Raw genomic sequence first — 13,875 nt, forward strand, 5'->3', positions numbered from 1 at the left:
ATTATAGCCTTTGGCCACTAGACTAGCTTTGTTTCTTATTACTATTCCATCTTCATCTAGTTTATTTCTATATACCCATTTGGTGCCTATAATTGAAACATTAGGAGGTCTTTTCATTAAAGTCCAAACTTCATTTCTTTCAAATTGGTTTAATTCCTCTTGCATAGCATTCATCCAATTATCATCTTTTTCAGCTTCTTCTAGTAATTTAGGCTCGATTTGTGAAACGAATGCAAGATAATTACTAGTATTTCTTAGAGAGGATCTTGTCCTTACCCCTTGTGAGGGATCACCAAGGATTAGATCCCTTGGATGACCATGTGCATACCTCCATTCCTTAGGAAGATCTTGATTTCTCAACGGAGGTTGGTCTTCTTCTTCATCTTGCTGAATTGTATCTTCTTTGATCTCATCCTCTTGTTGTTTGTCTTGTATGGAGAATTCCTTCATTCGGTCTTCAAGTATACCTGCATCACCATCTTCTTCTTTTCTAGAAGAATCTCCATTAGCTTCATCAAAAACAACATGAATGGATTCTTCAACAACGAGAGTTCTCTTGTTGAAGACCCTGTATGCTCTACTAGATGAGGAATAACCTAAGAAGATCCCCTCATCTGATTTAGCACTAAATTTGCTTAGATTGTCCTTTCCATTATTTAAAATAAAGCATCGACAACCGAAAACATGAAAATAGCTTATATTTGGTTTCTTACCTTTTATTAACTCATAAGGTGTTTTCTTCAAGATGGATCTAACTAATGCACGGTTTAAAATGTGACATGCAGTATTTATTGCTTCAGCCCAAAAATATTTTGGTAGATCCGATTCGCACAACATGGTACGAGCCATATCTGCTAGTGTGCGATTCTTCCTTTCTACCACCCCATTTTGTTGGGGTGTCCTAGGTGCCGAGAAATTGTGATTGATACCATTTTCGTCACAAAACTTTTCAAAGTGCTGATTTTCAAACTCGGTACCATGATCACTTCTAATTGCTTTTAGTTTAAGATTGAGTTCATTCGAAACTCTATTATGAAACTTGATAAAAGCGGAAAAGGACTCATCTTTATGTGCAAGAAATGAAACCTATGTAAAACGTGAAAAATCATCAACAATTACAAGACCAAATTTCTTACCCCCTAGACTAGCAGTTCTAGTGGGTCCAAACAAATCCATGTGGATTAGTTCTAAGGGTTTTGTTGTTGAGACTATGTTTTTAGACTTGAAAGAGCTTCTCGTTTGTTTCCCTAATTGACATGCAGCACAAATTTTGTTCTTTTCAAAATCTATCTTTGGTAGTCCTTTGACTAGATCTTTTGTAATCAATTTAGAAATTAAATCCATGCTAGCATGTCCTAACATACGATGCCATAACCAACTAGTCTCATTGACTTTGGGACTCATGGCTACAAGACATTGGCCATCCTTCATGGTGAGATCATCAAGATCAACCATGTAAACATTTCCATGCCTATGTCCTGTGAGTATGATCTCATTGTCAATTGGACTACTAATTATGCATAGTGATGATTCAAATGACACTTTAAATCCCTTGTCACAAAATTGACTTATACTTAATAGATTATGTTTTAGTCCATTAACTAACAATACATTGTCAATAAAAGAGGAGGGTGAAATGGAGATTTTACCAACACCAATGATTTGACCTTTAGCATTGTCTCCAAATGTGACTACTCCTCCTTCTTTTGATTTCAAAGTGACGAAGAGACTCTTGTCACCGGTCATATGCCTTGAGCAACCACTATCAAGATACCACATTCTCCTTTTATTTCCGGCTGCAAGGCATACCTGCAAAATGATCATGTGAAGCTCTTAGGTACCCAAGTTTTCTTGGGTCCTTCGTGGTTAGTGTAGTTGGTTCCCTTAGGCACCCATACTTTAGTTATGTTTTTAGCTTTCACAAATGTACTCTTGTTAGTTTGGATCTTTCTTTGAATACAAGAGTAGGCTTTATGTCCATTCTTTCCGCAATGAAAGCATGTAGATTTTTCAGTTTTTATATCTTTTGCTTTTACAAAGAAATTCTTTAGATACTTTTGTTGTTTGTTAGTTTTATATCCTAATCCGGCTTTATTAAAAACAGCTCTTTGATTTGAAAGAATAAGATTTAATTTTTCAGAGCTTTGTGTGAATTTTTCAACAATTGGTTTGTATTTATGTACCTCATTCTTAAGATTTAAATTTTCTTTAACTAGTTCTTCCTTATCCTTTTTAAGGGATTCAACATTTTGTGCAAGTGAGGTATTATTATCGAGTAGAGATTTTACTTTTAGATTTAATTCCTTAATTAGTGTTTTTCCCGTTTTATTTTCAGTGCTAAGTTTTAAGTTTCTATTTTCTAGGTCAATGGTGTTAATATTTTTAACGCTCTCCTTCTCAATCAATAGGTTTTCAATATCTTCTTTTAGTTTTTGATTGGAGGCTTTTAACTCTTTATTCTTTGCTCCTAACATACTACAATCACCCATAAGTTCTTGAAAAGCTTCATACAATTCTTCTAAAGTAAAATTTATAGTTGAGTTTTGACATACCTCGTCGTCTTCGAATGCCATGAAGCACAAATTGGCGGTCTCTTCCTTCTCTTCCTCGGAGGATGATGTGTCACTATCATCCCATGTTGCCTTCAATGCCTTCTTATTCTTCTTTCCAAAAAACTTCTTTTGTTGAGGGCATTCGGAACGAATGTGTCCCGGTCTCTTGCAATCGTAGCATATGATTGGGTCTCTTTCTTTTTCTTTTTCTTTTTTCCAATCATTTCTCCCTCCAAACTTTTTCCTTGGAAAGGGTTTCTTTTTCCTCATGAATTTTTTAAACTTCCTAACTATCAAACCCAAGTCCTCGTCCTCACTTTCTTCCTCACTCTCCCTACTTTCTTCTTCACACACACTCGAAGTAGCCTTGAGTGCAATTGTCTTCTTCTTTGGCAAATCATCTTCATGTTGCTTCATCGTGAGCTCATGCGTCATCAATGAGCCCAAAAGTTGTTCTAGCCCCAAGGTGTTGAGGTCTTTGGCTTCTACGATCGCCGTGACCTTTGCTTCCCATGCTTTCGGCAAAGACCTGAGAATTTTACTTACAAGTTCCGGATTAGTATAAGATTTACCCAAACTCTTTAGACCATTAATTATATCGGTAAAGCGTGTAAACATGCATGTGATGGTTTCATTGGGTTCCATCTTAAACAACTCATATTTGTGAACTAGAATGTTCACTTTGGACTCTTTGACTTGATTTGTACCCTCGTGGGTAACTTCAAGCCTATCCCATATTTCCTTAGCGGAACTACATGTGGAGACTCTATTAAACTCATTTACATCTAGAGCACAAAATAATGAGTTCATGGCTCTTGAATTGAGTTGAGCCATCCTATCATCATTCTCATCCCAATCCTCCTCAGGTTTGGGAACTTGAATGCCATTAACCATGTGTGATGGTTCTTGTGGTCCCTTGACTATAACCCTCCACAAGGCATAGTCTTGTGCTTGAATGAAGATTCTCATTCTAGTCTTCCAATAGGTATAATTTGTCCCATTGAAGAGTGGAGGTCTATTGGTTGCTTGCCCCTCAGCAGGAACATTGTTAAAGGGTGTTGCCATCTAGATCTTTGGCTAAGACGGTTAGGTCTTTCAAGAAATACACAGAGCACCTGCTCTGATACCACTTGTTGCCCAGAGATGGTCACCCAAGAGGGGGGGTGAATTGGGTGTTTTAAAACTTTTGTCTAATTAAAAAATAAAACACACAAATGTATGAGCTAAAGCTAAAATAAAGCTATGAAGACAAACAATCGCAAACACAAGCTTTTATAGTGGTTCGGAGCCTCCACTGCTCCTACATCCACTCCCCAAAGCACCTTTGGGAATTTCCACTATAATCCACGATTACAGTACGGTAGTTTTGCGAGTTCACTACCCAACTCGTTGTTTTACACCGGGCTAACAACAAACCCTATAATCCCCAATTTCACTTAGGCTTGGGATGCCTTTCCCTTGTTCCAAGTCCCTTGACTGGAACAAGCACCACAATGAAAGGTTTTACAAAGGATTGAAAAGCTCTAAGTAAGCAAATATGACAATGATAAACAATAGAACCCGGAAGAATCCTTTTGCCGTTGGAAGCGTGGGAAATGATGATTCTTCCGATGTGGATCGCGTAGGCTTGAGTATGAGCTTTGAATCTCGAGCGGAAGAGAGTGGTTGAGCTTGAAATCACTTGGGAAGCTTGAAAGCACTTGATTTCTTCACTTGAATGCACTCACTCCCTTGAACTTCTCTCTCTTGCTTCTCTCTTAAATGATCTAGCTTTGGGTTGGTGAAGAGTTGTTGAAGCACTTAAGGGGTCCCTTTTATAGCCCAAAAAGCAAATATAGCCGTTAGAGATAAAGTAAAAGAGATTTGAAATTCAAACCAAACCTGCAAAAGTTGTCAGTCGCGTCCCAGGCGCTCCGGAGACGTCTCCGCTTCAATGCGAGATGTCTCGGCTGTATAAATTTACTTTTCACTTTGTTTGGGGTCGACTCGGCACTTTACGGGGACGACTCTGGAATTGTATCGTTTGAATCCTTGTTTTTCTGTTTTTCTGAGAGGGTCGTCTCTATACTTTACGGGGACGTCTCAGCTTGTTTGCACTTTTTGCATGGGAACGACTCCGCTGCCTTGGGGACGACTCCGCTGTTATAACTCCGAAAAACATGTCTTCTAGAATTCTCTGAGAGAGTCGACTCCGCTCTTTCAGGGGACGTCTCCGCTGCCTTATCACCAAAAATGACATCCTCTGGAAAACCCTGAGAGAGCCGACTCCGCTACCTCGGGGACGACTCGGGAAGTCTGCTTTTTACTTGCGGGGACGACTCCGCATACGGTGGGGACGTCTCGCGCATATCTCTTGAAAACTGCTTTTCTGCCGCCACTGAGAGAGTCGACTCCGCTACTGAGAGATTCGACTCCGCTATCGCGGGGACGACTCGGCAGGTGCCGGAGACGTCTCCAGACGTGCCAGTTCTTCCTGTTTGTGCCAGAGACGTCTCTGAGACAACCCGGAGACGTCTCGGCTGTCCCTGAACTTTTTCTTTCATCTCAAAAATTCTTCAATAAGTCCTTAAAAAATCATGGGAACTTACCTAGACATTTCTTAACAATATTCTTAATAAAATACATGAAATTCTCAATTAAATTGTTAAGATAAATGGAATTATACTCTGGTGTTTTGTATTCATCAAAATCCATTAGGGGGTCAACAGTCACTATGAAACCCCGGAACTTGCCCGAGGTGACTCCGAACGCGCACTTCGCTGGGTTGAGCTTCATTCGGTATCTCCTGAGCTTGGAGAATGTTTCGTTGAGGTCAGCTACATGGTGCTCCGCCGCTCGGCTCTTCACCAGCATATCGTCCACGTAAACTTCCATATTTCGGCCGATCTGGTCTTTAAAAATTTGGCTGACTAGCCTCTGATTGGTGGCTCCAGCGTTCTTTAGGCCGAAGGGCATCACCTTGTAGCAATAGGTGCCCTTGTCGGTGATGAAGGCCGTCTTCTCTTCGTCTTCTGGCGCCATTCGGATTTGATTGTACCCTGAAAAGGCATCCATAAAAGTCAGCAGTTGGTGTCCCGAGGTGGAGTCGACGAGCTGGTCGATACTTGGGAGGGGGAAGCTATCTTTTGGGCAAGCCTTGTTCAGGTCGGTGTAGTCCACGCACATGCGCCATTTCTCGTTGGCCTTCTTTACGAGGACTATGTTGGCGAGCCAGTCTGGGTAGGAGACCTCCCGGATAAAGCCGGCCCCGAGGAGTTTATCCACCTCCTCGGCCGCAGCTCGTTGTCGTTCCGGTGCGGAGCCCCTTTTCTTCTGCTTTACAGGTCTGCTGGTTGGCTTCACCTGGAGTCGGTGGATCATGACCTCGGGGTCAATTTCCGGTACGTCCGCAGGCGACCAGGCGAAGACATCAGCATTTTTCCGCAGGAAACTAACGAGGTGATCCCTCTCGTAGGCGCCAAGACCGGAGCCGACCTGCACAGTTAGCTCGGAAAAATTTTCTTGCAGTGGAATTTGAACAAGAAGCTCACCAGGCTCTACTTGCTTCTTCCAAAGGGTGTCCCTCGCATTCAGGGTTTCTATGGGTAGTGAGGGGCCTGTTGGCTGAATCGGCGCCTCGGTCGGTTGCCTTACTCTGTGGGCCGCCATGTAGCACTGCTTGGCAACCGACTGGTCCCCGCGGATCTCGCCTACTCCTCGGCCGGTGGGGAACCGCACGAGCAGATGGAGGGTTGAAACCACGGCCCGAAGGGCATTTAGCCCTGGCCGCCCAAGGATGGCGTTGTAGACTGAGGGCAGACGGACCACAAGGAAGTCCGTTCTCACAGTGCTCTCCCGGGGAGCGAGGCCAACTGTGACAAGGAAGCTGGCCTCACCTTCGACCGGGACCGAATCTCCGGTGAACCCCACCAGTGGGGCATTAATCTTCCGGAGATGTCCTTCTGGCAACCCCATTTTTTGGTAGGCATGATAGTACAAAACATTAGCTGAGCTTCCATTGTCAACTAGGACACGTTTTACATCAAACCTATTTACAACCATAGAGATGACCACAGCGTCATCGTGAGGGGTCTCGACCCCTTCCAAGTCCTCGTCCGAGAACGAGATGACTTCATCAGTACGCGGGCGCTTTAGGGGTGCTCCCTGGGCGGCTGCTCCTGCCGAGGCCCTTCCAATCATGTTGATGGTGCCGGCGATAGGCCTGTTGTCGTCCGGATTTTCGGGCAGCGTGGCGTTTTCCGTTGGCCTCCTTTCCTCGCGTCGGTTCCTCACGAACCGGTTGAGTACTCCCCGGCGGATGAGCGCCTCTATCTCGTCCCGGAGCTGGAAGCAATCCTCTGTGTCGTGCCTGCGGTCTCGGTGGAAGCGGCAGTACTTCCTGGGATTGCGGGGAACTCCCGTATCCCGCATAGGAGGCGGGGGTCGGAAGAAATCCCGACCCTCGATTTCCATCAGAATCTCGGCCCGGGGAGCATTGACAGGTGTGTAGTTCTCGTACCTCCCTGGGTACGTCCGAGGCCGTGGTGGAGACCTCGGTCGAGGAGGGGTCCTCCGCTGAGGTCGTCCCTGCTGCCGGGGCGGGCTCCTCAGTCGGAGGAGATTCTTTTCTCGACGGGAGGATCGGCTCCTTTGTCGGCCGCATTCCTCGCGGCGTTTCTTCTGCTTCTTTGAGGCGGGCTCAATTGCTCCCCGCCTGGAGGCGACTGCCTCCTCGGCCTTGGCATACTTCCGGGCTCGAGCCAGCATTTCGGTGAAGTCGGCCGGGAAGCTCTTCTCGATGGAGAAGAGGAATCGGTAGGAGCGAACCCCAGTCTTCAGAGCCGACATGGCTATTGACTGGTCTAGCTCGCGAACTTCCCACGTGGCGGCGGTAAAGCGGTCCAGATACTCCTTGAGGGATTTCCCCTCCTTCTGTTTGATGTCCAGGAGGGAGTCTGACGTCCGTTGTTGGCGCCGGCTGGCGGCAAAATTGGTGGCGAACTGCCTGCCAAGTTGCTCAAAGGAGGATACCGTATTCGGCTTTAGTCCAGAAAACCAAAGCCGGGCGGTCCCTCGAAGAGTCGCTGGGAAGGCCTTACAAAGTACAGCTTCCGAAGATCCTTGCAGAGCCATGAGGGCTCGGTAGCTCTCCAAATGGTCGAGAGGGTCGGTCATTCCGTTATAGGGCTCCACCTGAGGCATTTTGAACCTCGCTGGGACCGGCTCATCCTCGATCTGGCAGGAAAAGGGGAATTTGGTAGTGAACTCAAAGTTTCCCTCCTGCCTTGCCTTCCTACCGTGGAGCGCTGCGATCTGGCGCTCCAAGTGCTCAACTTTTCTGTCGAGCTCCCTAACCTGTGGGATTGTCGTCGTGGTCTGCTCCGGCTCGCGGTGGTCTAGGGCTGACTCAGCCTCAGAGGGTTGGGGTCTTCTGTTGAGATCTCCCCCTGGTAGCTCTCTCTGGGGGGAAGTCCGCTCCTCGTCGTTGGCTCTGGAAGAGCCGTGGAGATTTTGGCCTAGGGGAATTGGGCCGTTGGGAGGAAACTCTGGCAGGGCCTGGGCCTGCGGGGGGTGTGTTGGTAAAGCCTCCTCGCGCCGCAGGCCTTGAACGGCGGCGGCCAGGACCTGAACTTGCTGCATCAAAGCATTGAATTGCTCCGGCTGAACCTGGGGAACCGGGTCAGCCGGAGTAGGTGGATTCTGGACGGAATGTCCAGGACTCTGTGGGAGGCGCCGGGAGGTATTGGAGGCTCCCTTGCTTCTCAACTTCATGATCGCTAGGTACTATCCTGAGTATCACTTAGATGAGCTCCTGTGCTGTTGTACAGGGAGACAATGAAGATGGAGGAGATAAGAAAGATTGGGAGATGAAACCTCTTCTCGAGCCTCTTCTAATCAAGTTGGCCTGGTTTTGTTTGGAGGAAAGTGGGAAGAAGAGGGCAATAGCAGCTGGAAGGAGTGGAGTTGAATGGGGTCTGTCTGTAGTGGCAAATGCTGCAGTAATAAGGAACTAGTACAGGTTTCAGCACGAAGGTGGGATTAGCATGGATGGATGAATTGCTCTTTTCCCCGGGAATTTATCGGTAGTGGAATGGGGCGAGGAGGCTGGCTCGCACAGGGAAGGGGGCACAGCCCCATCATGTACGCAAAAAGTTTTGATGGTGGTCCAACGTAAGCCGTTTGAACCCGGTCAATAAAGTAGATTGACAGGACGTCATGTCAATCAGACCCGTGACACGCGTGCGCGTGATGGAGTTTTCAAACGAGAAGGGCCAGGATGATAAATTAGGCCTAAGCCAAGAAGGCTGAACAAAATAGCCATATATCCATGCAACTACATCGAAGAGAAGTTCATCTTCTCTTGGCATCATATTTCAAACATTCAATATGCCGTTTACCAGATATTTGGCGTGCCAGGTTTTGGCTGATCCATTTGTTAGTAACATGGAGACAATGCATGTCCTCTTCTCCATCCTCACTATCTTCTCTTCTTCTGTATAAGATAGAGGATCAACGTTGTGCATCTTGCCAAGCATGGCTCGGAGAGAGCAGGGGTGGTGGCATGGCCGAACAGCACCACCACCACCCCATCTGTTTTTTATTTGAGAAGAAGGATGGAGGTCAACACCTCCGCCATGCCCTCATGTGCCCCTCACCGCCTCTCATTCTCCTTAGACATGAAGGACATCCTACAACAATAGCTGCCCATTCAATCGAGCATGGCTCGAAGAGGAGAAGAATGCGGCCTCCCTTTTATTTCTCCTCCTATCTATCCTAACACCACCATCACCATTCTTTCTTCTCTTATTGCCTATCATGTAGCCTATAAGCAATAGGCTACATAATAGGAGGCAGCTAGGGGTGGCAAAATATGACCCGACCCGCCAACATGACCCGTGTTCGACCCGCCATAAACAGGTTTAGGTTTGGCCTAAATAGATTCGGGTCGTAAACAGGTCGACCTGTTTAACTTGTTTATTAATTGGGTCGGATATGGGTTTTAAATGTCTGACCCATTTAACCCGTTTAACCTGTTTAATATATGGGCCAGGCTTTTTTTATTATCGAGAACAAGTGCCTCACAAGTCACAGCCTCAGCCCAATGGATCGTTTGAATAACCAAATCAAATACAAAAGCCCTAACCCTAGGTGGAAATAAAATTATAAAACCCTCTTCTCCCCTCGTTCCCCTTGCTCCTCGCACCGGCCTCCTTCATCCCCAAATCCTCTTGCCCTCCACGGCTCCACCATGGACAATGTCTGCGATAGAAGGAGTCTCCTTCCCTCAAAGCCCGTATGCGAAGGCTTCGAAGACCCCCCGAGATGAAGCCGGCGGCCGCCGCGCCCCCGAGGATGATGCTGATCTCGACGTCGCTCACCCACTCGCCCACCTCCGGTTTGTACCGCATCATCCACGTGACGGCCAGTCGGACCACGAAGAAGCACCCGACGACGAAGGCGGCCCCGTGTAGCGCCGCAGGTTGGAGGCGATGATCCGGAGGCGCTCCGGGTCCTTGATGGACTTTCCCACCATCTTGTTGCCCGGCATCGTCTGCCACGTCTCGGCCAGGCTAAAGAAGAGGCCGTAGAGGAAGAGGCGGATGCGGGAGGGCTTCATGTCGTCCGGGATGACGAAGAGCGGCGCGGAGAAGATAAGCCCCGTCTAGATGCTCGGCTTCGGGGTGCGGAGGTACATGAGGAGGGTGGTGGCGCCGCCCATGGACTCGTTAAAGAGGAAGGCTGGTAGGAACGGATGCTCACGGCGGACAGAGAGGCAGAAGGCGAGGGAAGCCGCGGCGACGGACTCCATGTCGCCGAGGTAGCAGCGGATGCCGTCGGAGCGGCCGTGGCCGAGGAGGTCGGCGCAGTAGACTTTGCAGCCCCAGGTGGCGTAGGCGATGGCGATCTTCTGGAAGAGCCAGCCAATGTCGGAGCCGTAGCCGTGGGTCATGAAGACGAGCGCCTTCACGAGGAGGAGCTCGCCGGTGGCGCGGTCAATAGGGTGGAAGGACTGGGTGTAGAGGCGGCCGTGCGGGGTGGCGAAGTAGGCGCCCGGATTAAATTTTATTTTTTTATTAAACGGGTTAAACGGGTCGGATCGGGTTACCCGTTTAATAAACAGGTCGGGTTAAGGTTGTAATTTTCTGACCTGTTTAATAAACAGGTCGGGTTCAAATTTACAATTTTCTGACCCGACCTGCATGTGACCCGACCCGTTTATGTCTAATCCGACCCGATTGCCACCCCTAGGGCAGCCCTCGCTAAAATAACTCTAAACCTCGCTTCAAAGCCCAGTGAAGGTATGACTCAATCTTTGATCACTCAGTGCAGATGTCAAAAGAAATTGCAGCATGGTAATATGGTATCTTTGATGTGATGTAAATACCGTTAATTCCTCTGTTGTTCAAATATTCAAATATTCAAATATTATTTGTTCTTTTTCCTCTCAGCCCCTTCTTTTATCATCTGGGTGTTGGCTTTGGCATGCCTCGAAATTCTTTGTGAGCTATCAATATGGGCTAAATTTGGAACAGTCATTTATAGGTTTGACATCCCAGCTCAACCAAGCTATATATCATAATATATACATATATAATCACCATATTTATGAATATACTAATAAGTATTGTCTAATAATCTTACTTGTTTGGAAGTTTTTATTTCACTTGGGCTAGGACTGGGTTGACTTGGTGCCCAAGGCAATAAGCATGAGCAACCGAGACAACCTTTCAACTAGGCTCACTTTCATGGAACTTTGGTTTAATCAGTCGCACCTGAATTTAGGAGTATGTATTAGGTTTTATTGACCAATTTACACTTTGATCAATCCAACAAAGTAGTTAGAAGAGATCTTTAAACCTACTAGTTCCTCAATAGGTCAACTCTCCTTGTTCTGTCCAAAGTTGGGACTCTATTTTGAGCATCAATTCAATCCACTTCGTGTTGGTCTCATCTTATCACTAATTGATCCATCATCTAGGCAGGTGGAATCCCCTGATAGTTTTTATTAGCTGACTGCAATTTTTTTCATCCTCACATTCATGATAAATTTGCCTAAGTTTGGTTGGGTGTATTACAGCAGAATAAGACTAAGACTTATAAACAGAGCTACCAAATGCAACTATCACATCAACCAAAATTGGCAACAAAAACTAACCTTAGGAGGTATCATATTAGAGAAAAACTTTCAATTTGGATTCTTCCTATAGATTTTAACTCAAAATCGGTACACTCTTCTGAAAGAATGATGAGAGGTGAGCTGGCCTAGGTCAAGATCATTCACTTGTTTTACTGCATATTTAATGGTCTATAAAACCCATGGCTTTATGTAGTGGAGAACACTTACTTCAACAGCTCCAGATAACTAGCAAACAATACTTTCAATTGATCTCCTTTACCTTCCACTCGCCGCAATTGCTGCACTAGGGTTTTACCTCTACAACCTCGTTTACACCCATGATCAATTTCTAGTAGTTCTCTTTCTACGCCTCCCTAGCCATGCCAATTTTGTTGTTTTCTTTTCTATTAAAATATTCATTATTACGTTGATTTTCTCTTTTTATTCTTTATGGTACCCAAGCATTTGAATTAAGAAAAGCAATTCCAGTAATTTAATTTGTAACTGACTATATGATACTCGTCCTATTTTAGTAAACAACAAAGGAAACTATCAATGACAAAAAAAATTGATGATAAAGAAAATTTTGTTAATGAAAGTACAATTTTGGTGGTGAAATTTAGCTTTCATCATGCTACTAGAGTTAGTGATTTTTTTCATGACAAAAATTATTTTTATTAGAAAATTATTTCTCCAAACTTTTGATGCCAATTTCTCCATATGGAGAGAACCTTTTGTGACAACGTTTTCTATATCATAATAAAATTTATCGTCATCAAGAATTCATAAATTTTGTACTAATTTATCTTAAGACACTAAATATTTTTGTTTTTTGTCACTTAAATTTCTCATCACCTTTTCTTGTTTTATTTACAAAAACTAAAAATTATCCATAATTACTATCATGACAAAAATAAGAGCATCAACAAACATCTAGCGCTAATTCCTGCTTTATGGAGGAATTTTTTTTGTAACAATCTTTACTATATCATGACAAAATTTATCATCATTAAGAATTCAAAAATTTCATGACAAAATATATTTTATCACAAAATATTTATGCTTTGGTAACTTAAATTTCTCGCCACAAATTCTTTTTTTATTTTGAAAAATTAGAAATTAGCTATGACTACTGTTGGTGACAAAAATAATAGAAAATTAATGATTGCAATTTTCATGACGACAATAAGGTTTCCTCAACAAACGATTATTATTAACTATTTTAGTGATGAAAATTATTTTTATTGAAAAATTTCATTATCACAAGTATGGTGCCAATTTTGCATAGTTTTGAAAAATAAATTTCTATCAACATCTTTACTATACCATGACAAAAAAATTGTTGTCATTAAGAGCCCGTACAATACTTGATGATAGCTATCATATTGCTAAATATTACTATAATTATAATTTAAAATATATAGAAATTAATTAGCCATAACTACTATTGGTGACGATAAAATTATATCAACAGTCATTGCAATTTTGCTGGTGAAAACTAAAGTTTGTCATTAAATTATTCTTAGCAATTTTTTAGTAAATAAAAATATATTCATGAAAAAAAATTGCCACGAATGTCATAATACCAAAAAATATGGTAACTAGGTAATAGTATAAGATGTAATTATTAAACTTGCATATAGTCCAATTCAACAAAAGGTTTGGATCACTGATCCAACTTGATCTGATGAAAATTATATTAAAATTAAAACTATTTAATGGATTGAAAGTTTTCTGTATTAAATATTGTTGCTATTCAAAATCTGACCTGATGGATAGAGGAGCTGATGGATGAAGTTGCTCTACTTAGTTGAGTTGGAGAAGCATAGCACGACACTAGAAGTATTCTGCAATAATAGAAAATGATCAAAGGATCATCGGAATATGTCTGGCTAGGACTCTCCGATGCTTAAGTCAGGTAGAATTTCGAGAAGAAACAGAAGAGATGAAAAAAAGATAGAAATCTAAGAGTATGGTATTCGAATTTTTTATCATAGATGGTTAGGATATTTCTTTTCAGGTGCACCGTAATCAAGTACTTTTTTTATATGTTGGTCGTTTACAATATTTCTTTTCAATTACATTGAGATTGCGCTAGTTGTAACTGATCATACTGATTATTTGAAGACTTGATTAGCAGTTAATTTCGCAGAACGCATGTTACCATCTGGTTAGCTGGCTGAGCTGTTTGGCAAGACTCTAGGGATGGCCAATCTGAGCATATCA

General features: G+C 43.9%; 1 pseudogene; it reads right to left on the minus strand.

Annotated features, from left to right (window-relative positions):
- Positions 1 to 9,939: 9,939 nt before the first annotated feature.
- LOC148702223 (caffeoylshikimate esterase pseudogene) lies at positions 9,940 to 10,602 on the minus strand (annotated as a pseudogene).
- Positions 10,603 to 13,875: the final 3,273 nt, after the last annotated feature.

Source organism: Phoenix dactylifera, chromosome 10 (genome assembly GCF_051530095.1).
Source record: "Phoenix dactylifera cultivar Ajwa chromosome 10, Ajwa_hap1_PhDact_Kaust_v1.1, whole genome shotgun sequence".
Classification (NCBI taxonomy): Eukaryota; Viridiplantae; Streptophyta; class Magnoliopsida; order Arecales; family Arecaceae; genus Phoenix; species Phoenix dactylifera.